This window comes from Marmota marmota, unplaced genomic scaffold (assembly GCF_001458135.2).
Source record: "Marmota marmota marmota unplaced genomic scaffold, marMar, whole genome shotgun sequence".
Lineage (NCBI taxonomy): Eukaryota > Metazoa > Chordata > Mammalia > Rodentia > Sciuridae > Marmota > Marmota marmota.
In genome coordinates, this window is record NW_026000075.1 from 139,476 (window position 1) to 159,902 (window position 20,427).

General features: G+C 37.4%; 1 protein-coding gene across 2 annotated transcripts in view; it reads left to right on the forward strand.

Annotated features, from left to right (window-relative positions):
* Nucleotides 1-20,427, forward strand: part of Mcf2l2 (MCF.2 cell line derived transforming sequence-like 2) — a 255,029-nt gene that overhangs the window by 9,346 nt on the left and 225,256 nt on the right. The window lies entirely within an intron of this gene.

The window sequence follows — 20,427 nt, forward strand, 5'->3', positions numbered from 1 at the left end:
CTTCATGTACAGGGCAAGCATTTTCTCCTTCAGTGTCTTGAGATAACTAATCCAGATTTTAAAGAGAAAGATCATGTTTCCTGGTTATTTTCTGAGGATTTTTGTATAATCTTAGAGAAGCAGAAGAAATAGGGAGGGGAATGAATATTATGTGGTATTTCATAAGGGCTTTAAAAACTGTGTTCACAAAATTAATACATGGTCTGTGTTTGTAAGAGTCAATATAAATATGTTAATTCTTCCTAAATTGATCTATAAATTAAATACAACTCTAATCAAAAAGTCTATTAAACATTTTTGTAGAAACATGGAACCAGCTAAAAGCTACTATAATAGGCAAAAGGAATTATAATTGTCAAAGGTTTTTTTTTTTAAGTATTAATATAGAGGACTAATACCACCTAATTTCAAGACGTACTATAAGGCAGAGAGTAATCAAGACAGTATGGTTTGGGTAAAAGGATGAACATACATATCAATGGAACAAGGGAGAGAATCCAGAAATAATACCACACAGATATGACTTATTGACTTTTGACTAAGGCACAAAAGTAATTCACTAGGGAAGGGTATAAAGCCATTTTCAATAAATGGTGCCGGAACAACTTGATGTCTGTGTGCAAGAAAAAAAATGAGCCTTATTCTATGTATGCCTCACCTCAAATACAGAAATTAACTCAAAGTGATTATGGATCTAAATGTAAAACCTAGTTTATAATCAGGAAGAAGACATAAAAGAAAATCTTTGTGATCTTGGTTGGACAAAGATTTCTTAGGACAACACTGAAAGTATAGTACCTCAAAGAAAAATTTGATGGATTATTCTTCATCAGAATTTATTTTTCTGATACAAGATCTGTTAAGAGAATGAAAAGACAATGTATTAACTGGAATAACTGCTTGTGAATCATCTATCTAACCAAGGACTTCCATCCAGAATATTTAAAGAACTCTCAAACTTATCAATAACTGTGCCAAATAACCCAACATTAAAAAAAGGGTAAAAAAATTGAATGGACATTTTACTAAAGAAGATACACAGATGGCAAATAAATATACAAGAATATGCTCAGCATCAGTAGGCATCAGGGAAATTGCATACCTAGTAGAGTGGCTAAAAGTGATAATACCAAGCCATGACAAGGGTAAGGAGGGACTGGATGTCTGACACACTGTTGGTGGGAATATCAGATGGTACTACCACTCTGGAAAATAGTCAGCAGTTTCTAACAAAGTTAAACATATGCTAGGTGAAATTTCATTTTTTTCATGAACTTTTAAAAAAAATCTTAACTGAAAATCTTTTAAAATTCTTTTAAATAAACTTTATAATCATTTTAAAAATTCCCTTTATATCTACAAACAGATTAATGACAAATTTCAGTTATACTTTAAAATAAAGGAAAAAGAAACAAAAATCCAAACTAATGACCAAGCCCCAAATAGAAAAGGTCCATTCATGGACATCCACTGCAAATCAGAGAGAGTTAACACACAGGCTGTGGATACAACACCTACAAGGGGTCTCAAGCTAGATCACTCTAGGACACTTTGGCAAGTGAAGACTGTGCCCTAAAAAGGCCCACACATTAGCGTGGAAGAGAAATCCCTCCAACACCTGCATAAAACCCAACAGGAATAAAAGTAATATGAAAAAACAAAGTAACATGACACCTCCAAAAGTTCATAATTCACCAGCAACTGACCCCAAACATATTGAAGTGGATGAAATGCCAGATAAAAAATTCAAAAGAATGTAATTTTAAATAGAATTTTATTGACTTTAACTTAATTTGGGAAGAGTTGATATTTTAACTTTGTTGGATGAAATATTCTATAGGTGTCTGTTAAGTCCATAATTTTCAAATTCAAGAGTTTTTTCTGAGTTTATGACTGGATGACTTATCTAATGGTAAGAGTGGTGTGTTGAAATCACCCAGTATTATTCTGCTGGGGTCTATCTGAGGCTTCAGTTTGAGCAGTGTCTCTTTTATGAAATTAGTTGCACCCATGTTTGGGGCATAAATAATTTTTTATTGTTATAATCTTCTTCTTGGATTGTTTCCTTTAGCAGTGTAAAGTGACCTTTTTGTCTCTTCTGATTAATTTTGATTTGATGTCAACTTTGTCAGATATGGGAGTAGCTCCTGCTTGTTTTGCAAGGTATATCAGTTTCCATCCTTTCACTTTCAGCCAGTGACTGTCTTTGCTTGTAGCGTACATCTCTTGCAAACAACATATAATTGGGTCTTGGTGTTTAATTCATTCCATGAGCCTGTGTCTTTAAATTTGAAATTTGAGACCATTTACATTCAATGTTATTGTAGAGAGTTGTTTATTAATTTTTGCCATTTTGACTTATTTATAATATCTAATTTGGTCCTGTTTCTCATTTGCTTAGCTTCTCTTCCAGTGAGATTTGTTTGTGAGCTCTGGGGTTTATTTTTATTTCTTCTGTGTGGAATATTTCTTTAAGTAATTTCTATAATGCCAGTTTAGAAGTCATGAGTTCTTTCAGTTTCTGCTTATCTAGGAAGGTTTTTATTTCTTCTTTGATTTTTGAAGGATGTCTTTGCTGGATGTAGCAATCTTGGTTGATAGTTCTTTGTTTTTTATCCAGAACTTGGAACACATCATTCCAACCCCTCCTGGCTTTTAGAGATTGTGCTGAGAAATCCAAAGTGATTCTGATTGGCTTGCCTCAAAATGTGTTCTGAGGTTTTTCTCTTGAGGCTTTAAAAATTCTATCATTGTTCTGCATGTTAGATATTTCAATTATAATGTGTCGTGGAGAAGTTCTTTTTTTTTTAATCTTCTTTAATTACATCCTATATGTATGTATGTATGTCCATCTCATTCTCAAGGTTTGGAAATTTTTCTATTAATATTTCCTTGAAGAGGTTGTTCATTTCATTAGCCTGCATCTCACAACCCTCCTCAATTTCAAAGATTCTTAAATTTGATTTCTTAATGTTGTCCTTCTATATTCTGATTCATGGTTATTTCTTTTATTTTCTTTAATATTGTCTGAATGTTCAAGGCTTGCTGCTGCAGTCCGGCTGCAGCAAAATAACCGGGGGGGTGACGAACAACTTGTGTAGATTGATACAGCAGGAGTGGAAGCCGTTTATTGCAGGACAGGAGCAGTATTTATACATTCCACAGAGCTTATCTAATTAGCATAAACTAGATACATCAGTCAACCAATAAGGAATCTCCACACTTAATGGCTCGCTTTTGTTACTTCTCAAACCACTCCCTCTGGCATTTTGCCAGGCACCATCCAGACTTGTTTACAGACTCTAACATTTTCCAGGCGCCATCCTGACTTGTTTACAGACTCTAACAGCTTGCCAATTTGTCTTCCAGCTCTGAGATTCTGTCTTCAGCATGGTCTGCTCTACTAGAGACTTTAATTGAACATTATTTCAATCTCCTTATTGAATTTCTCATTCATATTCCATACTGACTTCCTTAATTCATTCAGTTGTTTTCTGTGGTCTTTTGGAAATCATTGATCATTCTTATAATCATTCTTTTGAATTTTTTTATCAGACATTTCATCCACTTCAATATGTTTGGGGTCAGTTGCTGGTGAATTATGAACTTTTGGAGGTGTCATGTTACCTTGTTTTTTTCATATTACTTGTATTTATGTGTTGGGTTTTATGCAGGTGTTGGAGGGATTTCTCTTCCACTCTAATGTGTGGGCCTTTTTAGGGCACAGTCTTCACTTGCCAAAGTGTCCTAGAGTGATCTAGTTTGAGACCCCTTGTAGGTGTTGTATCCATAGCCTTTGTATTAACTCTGTTTTTGCAGTGGATGTCTGTGAGTGGGACCTTTTCTCTTTGGGGCCTGGTCATTAGTTTGGATTTTTGTTTCTTTTTTCCTTTGTTTTAAAGTATAACTGAAGTTTGTCATTAATCCATTAATCGGTGTGTGGAGCAAGTTATGCTTTTTTTGGCTGAGTTTAGTTCAGTGGCAGAGTCTCTACTCTGAACTTGAAGTGTCCCTGTAGGTTTCTAGAGGGAAACAAACAATAGTAACAACCAATGTGAACAATATACATCATTAAAATAAATACCTAGTTCTACTACGATATCTACAATGTTAATTGCCACAAAAACAGAAATGGTGGGGTCAGCAATTGCCAACAGCAAAAGCAATAACTAACCATAAACTAGATCTGGCATTAAATTAAGCAACAGGTGCCAACTTGTCATCCAGGGCAGTAATAATTGCAACAGCATGAATGGGGGGGGGCAGGAGTTACAGGAGCCAATTAGTTCTAAAAGATGGTAAAAATGCAATAAATTAAGAGAAAAGAAAATGTGCTAGGAAGGTAGAAGAAAGTTTAAATTTTCAAAAAATGAACAGAGAAAATGCAGAAGAAATGTAGCAGGTGATGATTGTAAGGAAGGAGAAGAATAAAATAGGAGAAAAACAAAGGGAGAAAGAACAAAATAATTTTGTCTGTGAACAGAAGAAAAGAAAGAGAAAAAAGAAACAAATGAAAACAAATCTCAAATATATAAATCCAAAGTCCTAACCCTCAAAAGACTAGGCAAGAAAAAATAACTAAATTTCAAAAATGCTAAAAATGAGGGTGTGTGTGTGTGTGTGTGTGTGTGTGTGTGTGTGTCTAGTTTTTTTGGGGGAAAGAGAGCAGATAGTCCATTCTCATGGCCATTACTATTGAATAATCAACTCTTTCCTAAGCAATTACTCGGTTCCCCATTTGTTTCAGAATCCACTGTTAAACATAAAGAAAATTTAGTCCTTTAACGGCTACTTTATCTGGGTCAAATAATAAAGGTCAATCCATGGAATATAGGATTTATAATTTATTTATTCATATAATAGATTCAGGTATAATCAAACAGGGAAAGTTTCCAAAATTTTATAGTCTATTTCTCCCTGCTGGTCTGTTAGCTGACATTGTATGGTCATTGCTGAGTATGTGCAGTTACATGGACACTACCATTGTGAGCTTACACAGTTGGCAAAGCTAGCTCTTATGTTCAGTAGTGCTATGATACCACCAAGCTTTCCAGTATATTCATATCTGCATGTAAGGGTGTTATGGTTTAGATATGAGGAGTCCCTCAAAAGCTCATGCACAAGACAATGCAAGAAAATTTAGAGGTGAAATGATTGGGTAATGAGAGTTTTTACCTAGTCAGTGCATTAATCTCCTGATAGGAATTAGCTGGGTAATAACAGTAGGCAGGTACAGTGTGGCTGGAGGAGGTGTGTTTCTGGGGACATGCCTTCGGGGTCTGTACTTCATCTTCATTTGCAGAGTCTCTTTCTGCTTCAGGACGTGGTATCCTGAGCTGCTTTCTTCCACCATACTCTTCTACCATGATGTTCTGCTTCATCTCAGTCCTAGAGCAATGGAGCTGGCTCTCTGGATAGAAACCTCTGAAACTGTGTGCGCCAAATAAGTTTTTCCTCCTTTAAAATTGTTCTTATCAGGTATTTTGGTTACAGCAGTGAAAAAGCTGACTGAAACAAAGGGTAAAGAAGTTAACATCTATTAAGAAAGAAAGCCTTTCTTAGTTCATTTTCAGCTGCTATAACAATACCTAAGACAGGGTAATTTATAAAGGAAAGAGATTGATTCTGGGAAGTCCAAGAACATGGCAACAAAATCTATTTGACTTCTGATGAGGACCGCAAGCTGCTTTAACTCATGATGAGAAGTGGAAGAACACACAGACATGTGTGAAAGAGGATTGGGATAAAGGGGGCCAGATGCTTCTTAAACCACTGTCATGAAAACTAACCTACTGTAGTGGGAATTAATTAATCCTTTCAGGGATGGAGCCTCCATGAATCAAATACCTCCTGAAGTCCCCTCCACATGTCAATACTGTTACATTGACAATTAAATTTCAACATGAGTTTTGGTGGGAACAAACCACAAGATAACCTCGCTCTGTGAAATCAAGTACTTTTATATATTGCTGCTGCAAATGTAAATGGGTATAACTAGAAAATGGGCATAACTAGAAAATAGGCCACATCTGACAAGCTACAGTTTGAAAATTGGTTTATTTACCCCTCAGTAATAGAATACTTTCAGACTTTGCATTTTGCCTAAGTCAACATATTCACAATACTTAATAGTAAAGAAAAGGAACTTTTCTAAATCTTAAAGTCAAAGTTATATTGAATTTATTCCTCTTAATTTTGTTATTTTCTTGAAGTACTTATGTTCAGTTAATACCAACCAAGAACAGGCTTTGAGGATTACAAAAAAGAGGATGGAGTTGGACAATATAAAACCAAAGGCCAAATGTTTTCTTTGATATGAGGATGCTGACTCATAATAGCGATGTGGGGGAGCATGGGAGGAATGGAGGAACTTTAGATAGGGCAAAGGGGAGGGAGGAGAAGGGAGGGGGCAAGGAAGTAGGAATGATGGTGGAATGAGTTAGACATCATTACCCTAAGTACATGTGTGAAGACACGAATGGTGTGAAAATACTTTGTGTACAATCGGTGACGAAAAATTGTGCTCTATATGTGTAATATGAAACGAATTGCATTCTGCCATCATGTATTTTTTAAAAAAGTCTTTCTGGTACAACCCCTTTGGGAAAAGATTTGGCAGTTTCTTATAAGTTGGTTATATACTTACCATCTGAGTCAGGAGTACCACTTCTAGATATTTATCCAAGAGATATGAAACCATGTATTCACATAAATCAGATTCATACCACAAGATAGCTTGTTCATTACATAAGTTCATAGTAACTTGTTCATACTCTAAATTGGAAAATCACCCTAATGTTCATCAGCAGGAGAAGGAACAAACTGTAACTGTACATACAATAGCTACAATTCAGCCATAAAAATAAAGGAATTACAGATGTACTTCATCCATGTTGTCATGGATAAAGCTCAAAAGCATTATCTGGAGAGAAAGGAGCCCTGGGTTCAGTCCCAAAAGCTACAAAGCAAACAGTCAAACAAATCACAAAGTGGTTGCTTAGGGATTAGGAACCAGGGTTGTCTGGGAGGACATGATAACTTCTGGGACGATGGAAATGGTCTATGTCTTGAACAGGAAATGGACTACATGGGTATGTCCTTTTGTCAGAACTGTCTGAAATGTATACTTTAGGTATAAACATTTCAATATGTGTCTATTTTAACCCCCTCAGTAAAAATAAAATGAATAACATTTTTTAAAAACCCCAATCTTCCAGTATCTCTTTGGCCGCTTGCAAACTTTACTGTAAAATTTTAGCTTGAATGATACCAATAAAAACTAGACTATCAAAATAAAATAATTCTGCTTCAAAGGAAATAATAGTTTATTCTGAGCCAAATGTGAGTGATCAAAGCTGGGGAACATGAATTCAGGTTACTCCAAATTACATGCTCCATGGAAAAGTTGCTGAACTTTCAGTCACTGAACAAAAGAAAGTCTTGAATCAATTATTTACCAAACACATTGGTGGGGTCATCAGATAGGTGGGCTGCAGCAGAGCAGGGACATCTTTTCTATAGGATTCAGATATCATCTCACTTGTAGTTTTAGGGTTGGTGGAGGCTATGTGAAATTTAGTTTTAGCTAGTAGTCACCAGGATGTTAGGGCAGATACAGAGATTAATGGTAAGCAGCTATTAAAGGGACTAAATATAGTGCTAAGTAACTTTGACTCTTGATATGCGGCATGCCATCTCTTCACAATCATGGTGTCTTGCTGAGCCACCATCACACATTCTGCAGGCTCTTCAGTATAGATGTGGCTTCTTTAGAGAACTTTAGTTCACAAGACAATTGTATACAAAAGTTATTACTTACTTAATGGCTATTTGACATTGTGCTCCTTTAAAAAATTCTTGGAGCACAATAATAATCACATGAAGAACCTACATAAAATGAATTAAGAAAAAGCAGCCTGTCTCTGAGTGCACACCATCTTCTTTGCACAGTGCAGTTGTAAAAGGTGAACTCACTTTTCCTCACATGATACCAAGTGAAATGTTGGTCACATCATGGGAGGCAAAGAATATTTGTCATGATACTTAAGAGTAGTGTGAGAGATACTCTAAATCCCATTTCAGAATTTGAACCTTATTTTCTGTGCCAACCTAGTTCCCTACTGAGATGGTAAACTCTGTTGTCTGGATTTCTTTTCTTAGCATCATGGAGAGGTAGAAAGGATAGAAGAACAGAATTGTGACCTGGAAAAAATTACATATATGTTTATATTTTAAGAGCATCCTTTAAGGGGGACACTGGTGGTACACACCTGTGACCCCAGATACTTGGGAGGCTGAAGTAGGAGGATCACAAGTTTAAGGCCAGTCTCAGCAATTTAGCAAGACCTTGTCTCAAAATTAATTAATTTAAAAAGGATCATGGATGTAGCTCAGTGGGAGAGTGCTTGCCTAGCATGTACAAGCCCCTGCGTTCAATGCCCAGCATTGCAAATGAATGACTGAATGAATGACTAAACAGCAACCTTTAAAAAATTTATCCCTATTATTATATTTCAAATATCTTAATGTGTTATGCTATGATACTTCTAAAAAATAGAAAAATAAAAAACTATGGTCAACAGCTCTGGCATGTTACTTTCCAACCCAATATCCTTATCCTCTAACTTCCTTTTTTGTCTCCAAATGAGGAAGTCTGGTAATCTGTTGGGACTGTAATCCTGTGAACACTCACCAATCTAAAGGATCAGCTTTCAGCAATGAAATGACCTTGAGTGAATTTCAGAGAGATTAGCCAGGAGAGAGGATTAAACACACTATGTGAATGCAGTGCCTGGAGCAGAATGGAGAGCGAGCAAGGGGGCATTGATTCCTGGCATCCCATGGCTACTCGGTGCGCAAGATGTGACAATAGAGACCCCATATGCTTACCTTACACCTTGGTGCGGATAACGGAGGCAGAGATGAGAGCATATCACCGTCTTCTAGGAAGCTGCGTCAGGCTAGAATGTAGGGCACAAGAAGGTACCTGGAGGGTGGGGAGGCATTTGTTTTATGTATGTTTGGTCATTTATCCTCATCTTAGCAGATGAATGCTTGAGCTAAGATATTTTATATTGAAAATTATTAACTTTGAAATTTTCTTGCTGAGTCTAAAAATGATTTTTAAAAAGGTATCAATCAGCATTTACAATATTTATTGAGATAGAGTCATAGTAAAAAGAGATGATCAAATATTCTGAAAAAAAAAGTCAGGCTGTAATGTAGAGTGAATAGGCGTGAGCTTATTTTAAAAGCATAGATATATGTGTACTTAGAGGTGTACATATTGGATATTACATTCAATAACTGATTTGTTTTGGGTGAAACAATGATGTCTTCTTATTTTTGCTCAGTTGTATTTTCTATTTTAAAAAGGAACTAACATATAGTGCTTTTATAAAACGAAAATAAGAATCCAGGTTATGAAAATCGTGTTCCTTAAAAAAAAATCATTAAGTCTAGAAGGCTTCATGATGGATTCATGAGCTGGTAACAGATTTGGTCTGAGTAGGAATATTTTCCATGCATTTGCAAGCCGGTAAGACAGTGCTCTAAGAGCTGAAGCTGCTTCTTTTGTGAATGGGCTTATTGCTATACTCCCAGGTTTCTTTCTCTCTTTTTTTTTCTTTTTCTTTTGCCTTGAAAATATTTTAATATACTCATTCCCTGGGATTATAGGGTATAAAAGGTATTAAAGCAAATGTTTCTGTCTCTTCCATTATTTTTTCAAATCTTTTTTCTTTATAATTTTTATTGGTGCATTTTAACTATATATAATAGTAGGATTCATTGTTTCTCTCATTATTCTTTATTTACATTTGAAACCTGGGTTCCTAAATGGAGAAGTGTGCTTTTAAAATAAATTCATTGCAGTATACTTTCTGATTGACATATGATTCATGCTCATACTGTATTCATATACATGTATAATATATAATATAAATACTATATTTTCAAGAGCAAGTGATACTTTATATTTGCTACTTATGAAAGGAAAATTATAATCAGATTTTCTGTTCCATACTTAAAACGTGTTCAACTGTACACACAAATATCTTTACAGGGCTTGAATTTAGGTAAAAGTTATTCCTCAAATTTACTAAAGTTAAATCATAATGGGCATACATCTCCAGTTTTGTTAATAGTGAGGAAAATATGTAATTTGAAAGAATAAAAGAATTTCTGAATCCTAAACTTGCAACATTACAGACACCATTGTCACTTTCTCCCCCCACCCCCCATTGAAGAAGGCTGTGAAATGTTTATGTATTTGCTTTAATTCTGAACTATTAATCAATTGATTAATTAATTTGATACCAAGGATTGAACCCAGGAGTGCTCAACCACTGAGCCACATCCACAACCCTTTTTTATTTTTTTATTTTGAGTCAGGCCCTCATTAAGTTACTCAGAGTCTCCCTAAGTCACTGAGCCTGCCCTTGAACTTGTGATGCTCCTGCTTTAGTCTTCTGAGCCACTGGAATTGCAGGCATGTGCCACCACACCTGGCTCGACTATTTTATTTTATCTGTGACTCAAAACAGCAATGAATGAACCAATGTATGCTTTGTGGATATCTAAATGGCCTTTCTGATACTACTTTCATCTTAAATTAATGGGATGCTGTCAGTAGACTTTTTGAAATAATACTAATTCCTCTTTAGGAGAATGAAACTCAGGAAATGATCCACTGATTTATGTGTTTAATAAGACCCATATGTCATTGTTGGAGGCCAGGGAGAGTCAGTAGTTAAAGGTTTGCTTTTCCGTTAACTATTCTCTTTTTAAAGGAAAAAAAATGTTTGTAAAACATAAAATGAATGCATACCTATAGTAGGGATAAAGATATGGATTTCAGTGGATTAGTATAACTTATACACTGTTCTTGGTCAGAGGACTGTTTTCCCTCAGATTATTTCGGAGACCCTGGCTACTCCTACTATGAGAGACCCTGTGAGAGACCCTGGCTGCTCATACTGTATTCGTATACGTGTATAATATATAATATAAATACTATATTGTGGGTCTGCCATCTGACCTCAGAGTTGACACCTTGTAGCTTAGAAGAGGGAAAAGAAAGCGAAGACACACCTATTTCTTTAACACTCTGACTCAGGAGCAATGCTCAACCTATTGGCATTCACTGGCCACATGACCATGACTGGCAATGGGTGGGAGATTGAGACCTTGGCTGGGTAGACACCTACAGTGATAATGCTACTGTGTGGAAGAGGAGCTGAGACCTTCTGGTGGGCATCTAGCTATCTCTGCCTCAATTGCTTAATGTAAAAATATTCAACTAAGAAGTTACTTCATATAAACATATGAATTAACTTAACACAAATGATAATATTCTATTTTGTATCTAAAATTGAAAAAAAATTAATGTAGTTTGAACTTCCTTTCTTTAATGCATTCAGGTAGGTCTGATTTCATTTAATGGCTCCACAGTGTTCTATTTTATGGCTGTATCATTATATATTTAACCAATCACCTATTAATGGACATTTGTTACAGAAAAACAAATTAGTAAATATCTCAGTACATACTTATTTTTGCTCTATTGTTGATATTATCTTGGATTAAATTCACGAACATGGAATTTCCTAGCTAGAAGACTGCATATTTAATATTATCCCCAAAAGAATCAACAGATTTTTACCAATTTTGCTTTACTCGTAGAGAACCTGCCTGCCCTCTTGCCAACCCTATATGTTATTAATCTTTAAAATAATAACAAATTCATTAGGCAGAAATGTCTCATTTTATTAAATTTAAAAAAGTGAAATGTCTCATTTTGTTTTGATCCTTTGGTTTGAACATATGTTCAAATTTTCTAAGTCAAAACCTAAGCCCCAGTGTGATGGTATTAGCAGGTGGAGCCTCTAGGAGGTGTTAATCATTTGAAGGCTCCACCCTTGTGAGGTAGGATTACTGCCCATCTAAAAGAAGCCTCATCTTTCTGTCCCTGCTGCCACGTAAGGATATAGGGTTTATCCCTTTGCTCTTCCACCACATGAGGCAAGAAGGCACCATCGTGGAAGCAGAGACCAAGTCCTTACCAGACATCAAATATGCTGGTGCTTTAATTGTGAATTTCCCAGCCTTTAGAACTGTGAGGAAATTTATATTATTTATTTATTTATATTTTGGGATACTAGGAATTGAATTCAGAGGCACTCAACTACTGAGCCACATCCTCAGCTCTATTTTGTATTTCATTTAGAGACAGGGTCTCACTGAGTTGCTTAGCACCTCACCATTGCTGAGGCTGGCTTTGAACTTGTGATCCTCCTGCCTCAGCCTCCTAAGCTCCTGGGATGTACCACAGTGTTTGGCTCTATTCATTATAAATTACCCAATCTAAGGTATTTTTTTTAGCAGCAGAAATGATGGAGACATGAAGCCAAACGTGCTTTAGATATATATTCATTGGCTGTGTTTCTTCTGTGAATTGTCTGTTTTGAATTTGTTGTTATTGTATTAATGACTGTTGTAACAAATGACCACCAACTTGATGGCTTACAACAACGGACATTTATTTATTTTCTCAGAGTCCAGAGGCCAGAAGTCTAAAATCAGGCTATTGGCCAGTCTGCTTCCTAGAGGCTCCGGGTAGATTCAGTTTCTCATCTCTCATACCTTCTGGTGGCTCTAGGTGCACCATTGCAGTATCTATCTCCGTTTTTACCTGGTTGCCTCTATATTTCTGTTCCCCTGTTTCTTGGTTCAGTCTCCCTACTCTTCTCACCATTTTGTTACTTGGCCCTTGGCACTGTTTCCAGACAATGGACTTGATGGAATACAGGGCTGGACGTGGGCGGAGGATGGAGGGCATAGACTGTAAGGGGGCCCATGATAAGCAGTAGGAAGGGCTTGAGGTGTTCTGGAAGGAGAGGTAAGCAGAGTCTCAATCCAGGGTTGCCTTATTGCCTTCAATCAGCAGAGAAGAAAATGTTAAGCCAAAAGTTCACACCTTCTAGTCCTTTGTTTCAAGAACAAAGGATTATTTTGTTTGGGCAGTAAGAGAAACAGACTAGTGGACAACCCAACAACAGTTTTCCCCCGTGAGCTCCATTTTCATAAGCAATAGGTAAGGATCAAGAACAGGCTTGGCATCACACCATTTTACATGAGACCCTTGAGCATCTGCAGATGTTGGTATCTATGCGGGTCTTGGAGCCAATCCTGCAAGGATGCTGGATTGGATTTAAAACAGTTGAAGTGTTGAGAAAGATATTACTTAGGTTTTAACTTTTCTTTGTTAGATACATACAATGTTTGAAAGATTCAGATAAATGAAATTTGTAAATTAATGGCTTTGGCAGATAATGCTGATTATTCACGACTTGTTAAACTTACAAACTAATTGAACATAAATTTTTAAAAAATAGTCTAGGGAGTTGGTATCCAGTGGATATTTGCTTCCAGGTTCACACAGCAACATTAGGAGAGCTTATAACAAATGCAGAATCTCTGGCCCACCTCAAGTTCCACTGAAGCAATCTGCATTTTAAGGATCAGAATGATTTCTGAAGCTCTTGCTTTGGGTAGTATAAAATACAGATGGAGCACTTTGAAATCTAGTGATAAAACAGAAAATCTTTCTGAAGGGACTAGGCATTTTGAGAATCTCTTCCAGGGCCTTGATTGCTTCTTATTACCTAGACAGTGGGGCTTGTTTGCCAATTCTGGAATTATCGGGTTGCTATCAAAGTGGCCAGAATGCTGCTTCCAGTTATTGCTGCTAAAGGGCCTCTTTGCATAGGGTGTTAGTCAGCTTTACGTTACCATAAGAAAATACCCGATGATCAGCTTATAAGTAGGAAAGGTTTATTTACCCTAACAGTTTTAGAGGTTTCAGTCTGTGATTGATTAGCCTTGCTGCTTTGGGCCTGTAGCAAGGCAGCACATCATGGAGGGGAGCATGTGGTGGGACACAAAAACGTGGAAACAGTCATATAAAAACTATATATATATACACATACACACACACACACTGTTTGGCACTGTTTGGCACTGGGACTTGAGGTACCACTATTCCCTTTGAGTGTAAACCCCCAGTGGCTATAAGACCTTCCACTAGGCCCCACCTCTGAAAGTTCCCACATCTCCCTATAGCGCCAAGCTGGGAACTTAGCCTATAGCACACAGACCACTGTGGGGTGTAGACACTGTAGCACATGGAAACTCTGGCCTCAGCCTCAGGGAAATATTACCTCAGGTCTCACATAAGGTTACAATGTAAAATACCAGCAGAAACTAAGAAGCTCTAAAAAAAAAATACCAAATTTGACTTTAGTGAGCAAAAAGGAGAAAAGAGATGTGGATACATATTTAAAAACCAGACCTGTATATGCCTAATAACATATCCATTCTGAAAGCACTATTTTAAATAGACTCCTCGCCAAGATTTGGAAATCCTGAGGCAAGAGTAAAAATAAAAAGCCACATAACACTGTCGCTGTTAAATGGAATATATTTTTAGTATATTTTATTTCATATAGCCATATGATCTTATTTATATAGCTTAATATATTTTATTTTCCTCTCTTGACAAAAATATCACCAGAATGATACAATGCACATATATGTGTGTGTGTGTGTGTGTGTGTGTGTGTATATATATATATAGTTTTTATATGACTGAAAATCAGAAAATATCAAAGATGACTGAACTGAATTATTGCCTGTGAGTGTTGTTGATGGATCAGTGGTCCTTGAATAAATAATGTATATTTACCCATAAGGTTAGCAGTTACTTCCTAAAATATATTTTCTCTTGCCTTCATGTCAGCAAAATTGCTATGCTGTTATAATTTGAGATTTTCACATGATTTAAACTCTGTTGAGAACAGTGATCTAAAATGGCTGTAATCTAAGTAAAAGATAGTTGTATTTGATGAGTTCAAAATTTGTGTATATTTGCATCATGAATTAGAAGAAAAAGAAAAGTGAGAACGTTGATCCTTGGTAATACTGGACATGATACTTTATTGTACAAGAATCTACAGCATTCATGTCACATGAGAGAAAGAGTTTCACAAGTTGATTACTTTGTCTTTTCTCTTACCTAAGCACTTCCGGTGCTCAGATCCTCCCTGTCCTCTGAAGCAGTGTGTGTCCATGATGTCAGCGGTGGCACAGCCCACAGACCTTCATAACATTTGGATGTAGTCATCTTTTCTTTTGAGGACATAGACCAAGAGATGTGGAGTTCCTCCTTGGGCCTGAGCGGTGTAAGAGGGTGGATATGCAGGACTACTGTGTCCCCTGCCAGCGCTGAGCTCTGGATCAAGACAGAAGCACCTGTGTGGTCTTCCATACAAATGTTTATGGAGGGAGATTGTGCTGTGTGGAGCCTTCCATAGGGCAGGGCCTGGGGCAGGGGACACGAGGAAACTTTCTGGGAGGATGAAAATTTTCTGTATCATGATTTGCAATAAGGTTACATTAGTGTATATATTTGTCAAAATTCATCAAGCTGTACATCTAAGATTTGTGCATTTTACTGCATGTAAATTATTCTTCAATAAATATACTAGTGCAAAAAATATAGATTATCAGAGCACATTTTTTTCTGCTTGTAAACTAAGGAGGAGTAACCACATGTGGTTCCAACACTGTCATATACCTGGGCACACGTGTACAAACATACCACATACTTTTTTTCTTCAACCTGGCTTCAATGATTTTAGTGTTCTTGGCATTGTATCTTAAATAATTTTCTGTAGATGTGGACTTCATAACTGTATAAATGATTGCTTCCATTTTTTCACTATTAAAGATAATATTACAAGTCTACATTGTTACATAGAATGTTTTTATTTTATTATGTTCTTATAATACATTTTCAAGATACAGAATTAATGGGTAAAAGACAATGAAGGTTTAAATGACTTTATATTGAAGACTATATATATGCAGTGGTGAAGATGTTGGTGTTCAAAATAAGCTGGGTTCAAGTTTGGGCTCTGCTTGCCTTTGGAAAAACCCTTTCAGAGCTAGTTCATTATCACCCTTAGAGATGTTCTGAGGGTGAAGGGAGAAATGTATATGAAGTGTTTTATATGGAATCTACCATATAAGTGTTGAATAATCACAGGGTAAAATATTATAAAAATATTTTCTGAAAGGAAACTACCGGCCTCATTTTCTGAGTTATACAGAAGTACTAGTTTTCCAACATAAATCCAGCAATGTATGTTATAATCTCAATTATTTTATGGTTGAAATAAGATACAAAGGGGCTGGGATTGTAGCTCAATGGTAGAGTGCTTGCCTGGTATGTGTAAGGCTCTGGGTTCAATCCCCCAGTACTAAAAATAGAAAAAGAAAAAGGAAACAAAGAAATGAGATGAAGGTTGAGTATCCCTTATCTAAAATTCTTAGAACTAGAAAGTGTCTCAGATTTCATATTTTTTCATATTTTAGAAGATTTTCATATACATAATGACATGTCTTAGGGATGGGACCCAAGTTGAAACATGAAATTTATTTATTTTCATATGCACCTTATACATGTAGCCTGAAGTTAATTTCATACAATTTTAAAAAATAATCTTGTGCATGAAACAAAGCTTCATGGTGTGGGTCTTTTCACTTGTGGTGTCATGTCAGTCCTTAAAATGTTTTGGATTTTGTATTTTCAGATTAGGGATGTTCAACCTGTATTCAATTGCTTTTTAAATTCCATTAATCGACTGCTAGGGAGTTGGATATTGTTTTAGTGTTCTTGATTCTTAAAAACTTTAAAGCTCCTCCAAAAATTCTTCTGTCTACTTTTCAAATGTCTTTTATTCATTCTTAATTAGTGGACAAGACTGTGACACTGAAGTTGTTGGTCTGGGTCAGGTTTAGCATCACTGTAGCACAGGACAAAGTACGGAATGGGAATGTATTTCTCCATCAGTAAGATGGAAAAGTGAGAGGCAGTGTGACCTCAAGTGGCTTTGCACCAGCCCAGCAGCTGGTTTCTCTTAGCCTCTTGTCCCCAGATGTTTCCTGGGCAGTCAGGTGTGATGTAGTGGGCATGGGAGGGCAGGGCTGGTGGGAGGGGCTCATTTGAGTGCTAGGTTTATCCCCTTTCTCCCATTATTTAAGTAAGTAAACCAATTAATCTGTAAAGTGTGTTGTTAGTGCCTGGCTCACAGCTGGTGCTGTATTGGTTCTATTAACAGAGGACTGTGAGTGACACAATACCTAGGAATGGAGATCCTGGTCCACTGCTGATTAGCAGTCGCTACAGGTGCAGTTGTTGAGGCCTAAGTGACAGATCCTTCTGTTGCATCTGTCCACCTGATTTTCTGGGCAGAGCACTGGATGTCACTGGATCTGCCACATCTGGGGCTACTGTTCTTCTCTGGTCCAGATTGTCCTTTTTTTAAGTTAAAAAAAAGTTAATCCCCCCCCACACACACACACACACCACTACCACCATACTTGTGTCTTTTAGATCACAATGAGACAAGAATTTGCGAACATGAAGAGTGGGAGGCTCAGGATCTCACTGCCCTTCATTCCTTACCAGTCACAGCACTCAGCACCTAGATAGTCTCAGCCCGGTTTCCTGCCCTCTACTGTGAGCAGTGTGGCTTCGTCATTAGTAAATAAAGGTCCTGCTCAGAGTTCATGTTTCCATCTCAGATTGAGAAGTGGGTGTCCCAGGCCTGCTGCTCGCTGCCTACATCTGGATTCCCATGGAACATGCTGGACTATTATTGTCATCTAGGAGGCCAGAGGCTGTGTAGGGCCTTTCATACTTTCTGTACTTCTCAAATCTTAGGTAGGGTAAAAGATAGTCATGCTTCTATACACTTACTGAAGATAGAAAAAGGCATTTTTTTTCTAGTATATTTGTAACTTTGCCCAGGATAAAAATTGGGTTGAATCTGAGTTAACGCTTCCCTTTTGTCTCCTGTGGCTTACAAAGAGACAGGTTTCTCCCCTAATCCATGTCCATCAAAAGTATCAAAAAACAAGCAAGAAGCCTGCATGCTGGACAGAAGGCCAGGGTAGATGTGAAGCAGGCCACCCAACCCTGGTGGATCATCTTTGGTTATGTTCAGCTCTTCCTGAGAGAAGGAAATTCATTCCCAGGAGAGGACAACGAGACTCAGAGAGTTCTTGGCTTGGTTGCCCTGCTAGAAGGTGATAGAGAGGGTCTTTGTATTCGGGGCTGTCTGTATCTGAAGCCAGTACTTTTCCACTGCAGCTGGAGGAGTTCCTTTAGGACCAAGTAATTTGGGTACTTCCCCTGACTCCACCTATATGGGAGGGTAAGTCCTGCCAACAGCAGGGTTGGCCTTGTGTCTGTTGGTACAGAGCATCAACGGGCCTTGCTTAAAAGGCCAGTACTGAGCATGCCTCTATTCCAGCAGGCCCACAAATCTCAGGCATCACTAAAGTCGAGTGTATTGGCAGTCCTCACCTCTGAGTCAGACGCTAAGTCTAAGAAAGCTCCTGATCTATTGCAGATGGCCAACTTGGGTCACATGGCTTCTGTATTAGGAAGACTTCAAGAGTAAATAACATCACTGCCAGACTAGGGGCCAGGCATGATCAGCAAAACCTGGGCCAGAGATGCACCAGCTCATTTCTATTCTTAGAAAGAGAAATCATAACTTTTAATCTTGTAAATTAGATAGCCACATGAGGCTGTTGAGAAGATCTGTGGGAACCTTAGATTCCCAGGCTAAGGGCTACTAGTCAGCCTCTCAGGGGTGGGGAGGAGAGGGGCCTCTGCACCTGAAGGCAAAGGGTCAAGGCACTTCATTATGTATGGTCAATTTGGGTCACCCATGACTGACCCAGGCTCTATGCTTCATTTGTTGTGTTACCACAGGCAAGTTGAGAATCTCTTTAGGTCTCCACTTCTTCATTTAGAAAATGAAATGGGGCAAGGGCATGATTTGTTTCCCTCATTTCTGTGATCATTTCAGATTTTATATCTTTAAGATGCTTATTTAATGGATATCTCAAATAAGAGTTATAAGAATAATAAGTTGCACTTTATGATTTTTTGCTTTCCTCTGGGCTTATCATCTCTTAAATATGCTCCTTCAGGTATGAAAAAAAATGACAACCAAGCTCTATTTTTGAGTACGTCACTTTCCTAGGACCCTGGAAAATTACATTTGAAGCAACTCTTCAGTCATATAACTTCTGTTTCTGCTGAAATTATGTTACTGTCCATTAGTATTTTACATTTTATGATGGAAAATTTGAAACATATGCAAGAGAATTGTATAACGAGCCCCCATGGACTCAACCAGCCTCAATAAATATGCACATTTTGTCAATCTTGTTTTTTTTGCCTTCCCCCACCCCAGGAACACTTTTGGCAGAGGAGAATACTGGAGTATTTAAAGCAAATCTCAGACATCATTTCATTTGTGTTTCTAACAGAGGAAGTCCCCCTTTTTGTAAAATGTAGCTATAATAGCTACACCTACCCAAATTAACAGTGATATCATTGTTATTACACTCACCCAAATTAATAGTGATGCAGAAGTTCTTTGAATTTTGGCAAATTGAGGAGGGAATGGGGATTGGGATGAAGGAGCTCTGGTTTGGATTTACTCCTTTCTTCCAGAAAAAAAAAAAAAGGTGGAATTCACTCATTGAGGAGGATCCTGGGGTTTTAGCTAGTAGTGGGCCCACCCCTACACAATTCTGAAAGAAATGTAGGAAAGACCTGTCTGTTCAGAGTAACAGATGTAATTAGCAATTAATGAGTACCTACTGTATACATCTCCACAAAAATCAACTCTTTTAATCTTCACACCAAAGCTAAGAATAGGAACCAAGGTGCCAGGAGGACCTTCCCAAATATCACCTTCTGGTTGGTCAATATCATAATGCTTCCAAAACTCCCTCCTGGATCAGTAGGAAATCTTTCCAAATAGAATCAGCACACAAGGCTGTGTGGTTTGTACCTTAATCTACCCAGATGTTTAACTGCTACAGAAACATTAACTAGTTCATTCTTTAGGAGTCCATGGAAAGCCAGATGTGGTGGTATATGCCTATAATCCCAGTGGCTCAGGAGGCTGAGGCAGGAGGACTGCAAGTTGGAGGCCAGCCCCAGCAACTTACAGAGGCCCTAAGCAACTTAGGGACACCCTGTCTCAAAATTTAAAAATAAATAAAAAGGGCTGGGGATGTGGCTCAGTGGTTAAGTGCCCCTGGGTTCAATTCCCAGTACAGTAAATAAATAAATATATAAATAAATAGATAAAGCCAGAGTCCCTGGAAAATATGTAACTCAGGATAATAGGGTTCTCTTTGTAGAGAGAACATGAAAATGCCTTCCTCTCCCCAGCCCAGGCTAAGGGATTTGGCTTACTTCTTCTCCTTCTCTCTAATTCCCTTTTCCCAAATGGATATACAGACGGTTCCTGACTTAGAATAGTTTGGTTTAGGATT